Here is a 7,763-nt window from a genome sequence, read left to right as displayed (position 1 = left end):
TAGTGCCCACCTCCTAGGGTTGGTATAAGAATTAAGATAATACATGACCTGTAAAGTACATAGCATGGTGCCTAGCACATAAAAGTATGCAAGGATAGTAGTCCTTATTATCCTTATTTGAAATATTAGTATTTCTGGTTGTTTTATTGTGCCTAAAATAAAAATTTGTAGATCATTCCAGAATTCTCAAAAAATTGCAGGCTGAATCTGTGACTTCAGATCACTCTCAGCAAGCACTGCTCTTAAATCTGAGTTTAGTTCATTTTCTAGAATCTGTATTCTGTCCTGTTTAGGTAGTAAGCTTATTTTCACTTACAAGTTTAATGTAATACTTAGTGATCTTTCAAGCTCAGAAAGGCTGAGCCATATCCCAAAAGGTTGAAGTTAATGTCAGCCCATAGTTTAGAGCAGATGTTGGCAAACTTTTCCTGTAAAGTACCAAATAATAAATATTTTAGTTTTCTATACAGTCTCTTTCTTAGCTATTTGTTTCTGCCATTAGAGTGTGAAAGCCTCCATAGACAACATATAAACAAATGGGCCTGGCTATGTTCGAATGAAACTTTATCTACAAAAAATGGTGGCAGTTGGGTTTGGCTATTGGTTATTGTTTGACAGTCCCTGGCCCAAGGCATAGTGGGGAAAAGAGGGAGGTGGGGAAGGTGTAATCAAATGAATATAAGCTCACTTTTTGGTGAGTCAGACATTGTACCAGGTTGAGTTGTCACACAAAGAAAACTTTTTTTTGCAACAAATCAGGAGATCAAGGGAAATGGCTCTCAAAAACTGTGACTCCCTGAGCAAGGGCAGATGGGTTCTTTTTAAATGAATATTTGGATAGGGAAACCTTGTCATTGGATGTAGAGGCAGACTTAAGGTTGCACAGGCGCCTTAAGGAAACATTCCTACACACATTCTATGTTATATAAATGAGGCTTGTACTCCTCCTTGGACTTAGATTTTAGTATTATAATGAAGTAAAGGTAGTTGTTGGTCATTCTAGAGGTCACTCCATGGTCTATCTGCAAGCATGAGTCAGGGGTTAAACTCCAACTGATTTCGGTGCTCTGGGCTGGCTGGAGGTCAGGGCAGTCGCTATTGCTAGAGTGGTGGTTTTACTTTCCATCTGCCTGAGTTAAGATGTAAACTGGAAAGAAGAGCTTAAGGAAAAATGTAGGACAAAGGTTGGTGAGTATAAGCAGGTGGGCAGGTTTTGGGTTCTAGTTGGTGACAGTGTGTGGAGAAGAGAAGGAAACAGAAATATACCTATGAAGAAAGAAACCTTACCTCTTGAAAGCAATCTGGTTATTTAAAGGAAGCTTAAGAACGCTGACTTTCATGAAATGCTCCTACTTCTCTATCTTGTTGCCTTCTAAGGGGTGACTCTTAGGAAAAATAAGATGAAGGAAACCTTTTTTTTTTGTTAAAGTTTTTATTTAAATTCCAGTTAGTTAACATGCAGTGTAATGTTACTTTCAGGTATACAGCATAATGATTCAGCACTGAAAGAAATATTTTTGAGCTGTAATATAAGGATCTTCATGCTTTTCTCTTTTCTTCCTCATTCTTCTTTGACACCCCTTCCTTTGGTTAGTGACTTCAACCTTCTTCCCCTCTTCCTAGCAGAGCCCATTAATATGAAAGGGTAAATTACTAGTAATAGTTTGGATTATGACTCCTTCTAAGGAATTCGTACTTTAAAAAATAAAATGAAAGAACATGATATTTCCTCTTAAGAAATAGTTTTGTTTTTGTTGTTTTGTAATGTATGCAATGGACACACCTCATTTCTGAGCCTCACCCCATCTATAATCCTGTCTGGGGGTGTGGTTCGAAGATTGGGTGGGGATCCTGGTTTCTGTTGCAAATATTACTTGGAAATAAAAACAATGCTTCAGTAATTTCAGTTGTTTTGAAATGATCATGTCAAAATATCCTTTTTCATCAAAAACATAAGCTCAGTTTCTAACAGTGATTTCTAACAGTGATTTCATTGGATAACCCCAGGGGAATATACTCCAATAGAAATAATAACTACACACAAAAAAAATCTTAAACTTTTTGGTAACCATATTAATGGTGATAGTGCTGATATTGCTATCCTGCTGTTGTGTGTATATGGGATAATTGAAATGAGTTTTAATTTTGGTTTGTTTTAAGTTGACATTTTCATAGTAGTTTATTTAAAGAAATAATGATGAGATCAATGAGATAAAGTAAAAATCCCATAGTCCTGAATTTGAATCAGAGGAATCAGTGTAAAACTGTAATATTCTTTCTTTAAAAAGAAGACATATTTTCAAAAAAGATTTGGAAATAATAGTTACCCAGTATTGATATGTACCCCATGCATCTGTAGTCTGTTCACTAAATACCATTTCTTAACAAGGGATGACATTTCCTTAGGGAAATGGATAATTTCATGCATGGGGAAAGAAATGTATAGGATTAGCCAGGAATATCTTATTAGACCAGATAGTAAGAAAACTCTCAATAATATGTGGATTATTTTTAAAAAGATTCAGGACATAATTTAAATAAACTACTTAGAAAAGATGGAACAATTTTAAGCACTAATAAAGATTGAATGCAATTAATTTAAAGACACGGAATATGTTTAAATCCATGGGTTCATAATGGTACTTGGTATGTGCTAGCGTGCGCACACACACACACACACACAAATACCCTCAATGCCTTACTGGTTGTCTTTGGAGATTACTAGGAAGCTACCTTATATTAAAAACTGGTAAGTAGAGAGAGAGTCTAACATGTATCCTGCTGTTCCTAACGATAACCAGGTAATGATAAGAAGTTTTTCTTTATAAGAATGTTTCAGTTAATAAAAATGAAGAAATGGTAGAATTAGATTAGAAAATCATAATTTTTACAAAATGGATGAGTCCGCAAACTTTTTCTGTAAAAGACCAGGTAGCAAATACTTTAGGCTTTGTGGGCCCTACAGTCTCTATTGCAGCTATTGAAGTCTGCAGTGGAGTGTGGAAGCAGCCATTGACACTATGTAAACTAATGGATGTGATTGTATTTCAGTAAAACTTTATGTATGAAAGCAGGGTACACTGGTTGGATTTTGTCCATAGTTTGTAGTTTGCAGACCCTTGATCTGGGTAATGATCATGTGTATCTGATAACATCACAATGAAAAAGATGATCAGGTTTTATGCCTCCTAATGGAGGTACACAGTTTTATCTTGGAAAAAGAGAAAAGAAAATTAAACCAGTATCTGATCAAGCATCTGGATTTAATGACCAATTTTCAGAGAATAAGAGGAACAGAGGAACATATTAAAGAACTTAGGGAGAAGCCATCAACAAAATCTAGACTCTGGGAAACTCTAGAGAACAACTGATTTCTTTCTTTCTTTCTTTCTTTCTTTCTTTCTTTCTTTCTTTCTTTAAGATTTTATTTTTTTTGAGAGACAAAGAGAACACGAATAGGAGGAGGAGCAGAGGGAGAAGCAGACTCTCCACTGAGCAGGGAGGCTGATATGGGACATAGTCCCAGGACCCTGGGATCATGACCTGAGCCAAAGTCAGATGCCTAACTGACTGAGCCACCCATGTGCCCCGGGAAAAACTGATTTCTTAAATAAATTTTTAAAAACATTTCAAAAGGAAAACTAATATGGAGGAGTAACCTATAGGTTAAAAATGACTTAAGGGGTGCCTGGGTGGCTTAGTAGGTTAAAGCCTCTGCCTTTGGCTCCAGTCACTATCCCAGGGTCCTGGGATCGAGACCCGTATTGGGCTCCCTGCTTAGCAGGGAGCCTGCTTCCCTTCCTCTCTCTCTGCCTGCCTCTCTGCCTACTTGTGATCTCTGTCTGTCCAATAAATAAATAAATAAATCTTAAAAAAAAATGACTTAAGAAATATATCAGCTAGGGACACCTGGGTGGCTCAGTTGGTTAAGCAACTGCCTTCGGCACAGGTTATGATCCTGAAGTCCTGGGATCGAGTCCCACATCGGGCTCCCTGCTCGCTGGGGAGTCTGCTTCTCCCTCTGACCCTCCCCCTTCTCGTGCTCTCTCTCTCTCATTCTCTCTTTCTCAAATAAATAAATAAAATCTTAAAAAAAAAAAAAAGAGGGATGCCTGGGTGGCTCAGTCGTTAAGCATCTGCCTTCGGCTCGGGTCATGATCCCAGGGTCCTGGGATCCAGCCCTGCATCGGGCCCCCTGCTCAGCGGGAAGCTTGCTTCTCCCTCTCCCACTCCCCCTGCTTGTGTTCCCTCTCTTGCTGTCTCTGTCATATAAATACATAAAATATTTTTAAAAAAAGAAATATATCAACTAGCTTATAGTCCAGGCCCTATTTCCTTATAGCAGCTCTATATTGCTGGAGGGGGAGAAAAGTGCCCCGATCATTTCAAGATTAATTTATTCAAAAGAAATAACAGAAAAGTACTCAACAAGCAGAAAGTCTTGTAAAGAAAATGAGGGGAAACCACAGAATATGCCAGAGGTGGAGGCAGACCCTCCTTCAGAAGATGTACCACAAGAGGCAGAAGAAGTCCTTAAACTTCCAAAGGTATAAGCCAGGAAACAGAAGGAAACCTTAGAGGAGGGCTGACCCCGCCTCACTAGGGGTTTAAGGAGGAACTCCTGTGAGGCATTTGGACCCTGAAGAAATGGTAAAAGGAGTAGCTAAGTCAAAAAAGCTTGGGAAAGAGATGAGAATAAGGAAGAAGTTTGTGATGATGCATTTGGAAGCAAAGACATTCATGCAGCTGCCCTTATCCTGTGTGTTTTAGGCATTGAATTCTTTTTTTTTTTTTTTTTTTTGGTCTGATATTGAAATCCTTTCCCTCCTTTCTTTCTATTAGTATTTTCTGATGTATCTTTGACCTTTGTTTGACTTTTAATCATCTGGTGGAATTTTGTTTTAGATCATTTCCTTGTTACTAGCATCTCCCTGGATTCTGTATTTGACCCCTTATGCAGGTCTGTTTAATTAGAAAGTTTTACATATATGCATGAAAATATATTCATTCTATATTGTAAAGTAAGACATAACAGGTTACAAAGCAGTATATTTAGTATCAGCTCACATACGTAGGATTAAATCTCAAATTGTATGTATGCGTACATGTGTGTATGCACACATATGTATATCAAAAGCTTAACTGCTTATTTCTTTGTGGTGTGAGCTTTTTTCTTTTTGCTTATATATTTTTTCATGAATATATGTCATGTCACACACAAAGAATTAAAGTTTTATAATTAATAGTTGAATAATTTGCAACCAGCTTATAAGGGTAATGGGGACACCTAATTTTTTCATAGGATAAGTATAAAAAAACATATAAGCTTCAAATTCTAGATCTCTTAGCCAGGGGAGTAAAACTGGCAATTATCACAGATTTTATTTTATTTTATTATTATTTTTAAAGATTTTATTCATTTGACAGACAGAGATCACAAGTAGGCAGAGAGGCAGGCGGGGGGGTGGGAAGCAGGCTCTCCGCTGAGGACCCTGGGATCATGACCGGAGCCAAAGGCAGAGGCTTTAACACACTGAGCCACCCGGGCGCCCCTATCACAGATTTTAAAAAATATCAAATAATTTCAGTGGGTAGGTGTGGTGGTTTCCCTGTAAAGATGGTTGGTTACCCATAATTTCTCTGGTCTCTAAACAATCATGTCCTCCTCCTTTTGAGCCTGGATTGATTCTAACTTACTCTGAACAGCAGAATATGGTAGAAATGACATTGTCCTGGGCTTGAGTCTTAGGCAGTTTGGCATCATCTGCTTTTGCCGTCATGGGACTCTGCACCACTAGGTAAAGAGATACAGCTAACCTCTTGGATTGAACACATGCGGGGAGAGAAAGAGGTCCCAGCCTTCTGGACATTCTCATCAAGACTTTCAGCATGAGAGTAAAGCCGTGGTTATTTCCAGTCCAGTCTGGAAGATGCCGGCTGCCTATAGCTATGTGAACCATGAGATGACTCCCAACCAACATTGGCTTCTTAGCTTATTATGGAATGAACCTTCATGATTGAAATCCTTCTCAATATTTCAGGTCAAGTTCAAAGTCTCTCTCCCTGTGTAGTGTTCCTGGATGCTCTCTAACTAAATAATAATTACAACAAATATGGTAATGAAATGCAGAGAAAGAATTTTCATGCCTTTATGTTTTATCTTCTGGTTAGTTATGGATTTTTATTTCTTTGGAGATTGAAATCTGAACTGAGTGGTCAAAATTGTCCTGATTTTTGTAGCTCCAGATTGCCTAGCAGGTTATGTATTGTGTGTTGATCCTTAATGAATATTTATTAAATTACAGCTGTTTCACCTTCAAAGTCCCCCCTCCCCCGGAATTGAGAAGCAGCCACAGCTTTGTTCTAATGTGGTATAAAAAGCCCTCAAAAGGCTTTACAGTCTATTTTACCAGAATGAAGTGCTACCACCTCATATTTCCCTTCTTATAACCTATAAGTGCCACGGACCTGCTAAGTGTCTTGGGTGCTTCCTTATTTTTTGCCTCCCATCCGATCTCTGGGGATTTGGCTCATTGCCACTGCTTGCTTATAAGGTCATGTCAGAGCACTTCTTCAAACATGGGTCAAACCAAAAAGTATTTTTTTTTTCCACATTCTTTGATTTCATCTTTCTGCCAATTTATTGCAACTAAACTAGGAACTGTGAAACTCTCTTTTCTACACGTTTCATTTTTGTTCCTTCTTTTGTATTTAAAAACATGGGTGATTGCCATTCTATACCTCCTTTTTCCTTGAAGTTCTACAGCTTTTGCATTTCATCATTCACTGCAGATTTTAGTATAAAAACGTTGAACTTTGTTTTTTTTCTGAGCTTTCTGAAATGTTTCTGATTGTAACATAATAGACCAGTAATTAAATACTGATTTAGGGAATGATTTTCTTTTGTCCCATTTCATCATCAAGGGAGGAGAACAGTCCTATCAATCCATGGGGCTGTATGGTGCTAATATAAGGTTTTGATTAGAAACTTTTCATCCACTGGTCTCAAACCATTTTATCAGCCCTTGGAATTTTCTCTAGCTTTGCCAAACCTTCCCAGGGGAATTCCTGCCATGTCTTCACAGCTTGGAGACAGAATAATGCTGCACACCTCAGGGTTTCCTCACATTGTCACGTGTGCCCTCCCTTACAGCCTTTGGGTCCAGGTAAAACATTGGCACGGGTGGCCGGTTTGAAACGTGAGCCTTCCACACATCTGCTAAGGACACTGACTATGGCGGAGAAAGTGACCCTCTCCAAGTTTTATTTGAGTCATAAAAATTCATGCTGTGCACAACCTCTTTAAGAATCTGTGCCATTAAATGTGGCTAGATCCAGAGTACACTCTGGAGGAAGCCAGAAAGGACATTAAAATGCTTAGTCTATGACACACTTCCTTATTTTTGTCATTTTGACATTTATGTGTTGTTTCATTAGGGATTTTTAAGAGAAGACCCTTTTTCAGCAAGAAGTTTTCCCCAGATCTCCATAAGAATCAACAGTTTATAATCAAACAGCTGTCTGGTTTGCATTTCAACTGAGCTGGACCACCTGCTGGCTGTTAACCTCTGAAAGGTTATTATGATACAATTGTTGTTGTTGTTTGTTTAAAAAGTTTCAGAGCTCAAGGAAAATATTAGTAATGAGTTACTTAACCTGCAGTGTTTACTGTTCCCACTCAACTTGCAGATGGTGTTCCAGTGGCCAGCAAGAGGGAGGGCTCATCTGAGGCCAAGACTATTTTGCACTTGTTTTGGAGATGA

At 38.2% G+C, this 7,763-nt stretch overlaps 1 pseudogene; it reads left to right on the top strand.

The window, feature by feature from the left end:
* The first annotated feature begins 2,771 nt into the window (after positions 1-2,771).
* On the top strand, positions 2,772-4,777 carry LOC125109812 (transcription elongation factor A protein-like 8; annotated as a pseudogene).
* Positions 4,778-7,763: the final 2,986 nt, after the last annotated feature.

This window comes from Lutra lutra, chromosome 9 (assembly GCF_902655055.1).
Source record: "Lutra lutra chromosome 9, mLutLut1.2, whole genome shotgun sequence".
Lineage (NCBI taxonomy): Eukaryota > Metazoa > Chordata > Mammalia > Carnivora > Mustelidae > Lutra > Lutra lutra.
The sequence above is the reverse complement of the archived record's forward strand: the minus strand, read 5'-3'. Positions and strand labels throughout refer to the sequence as shown.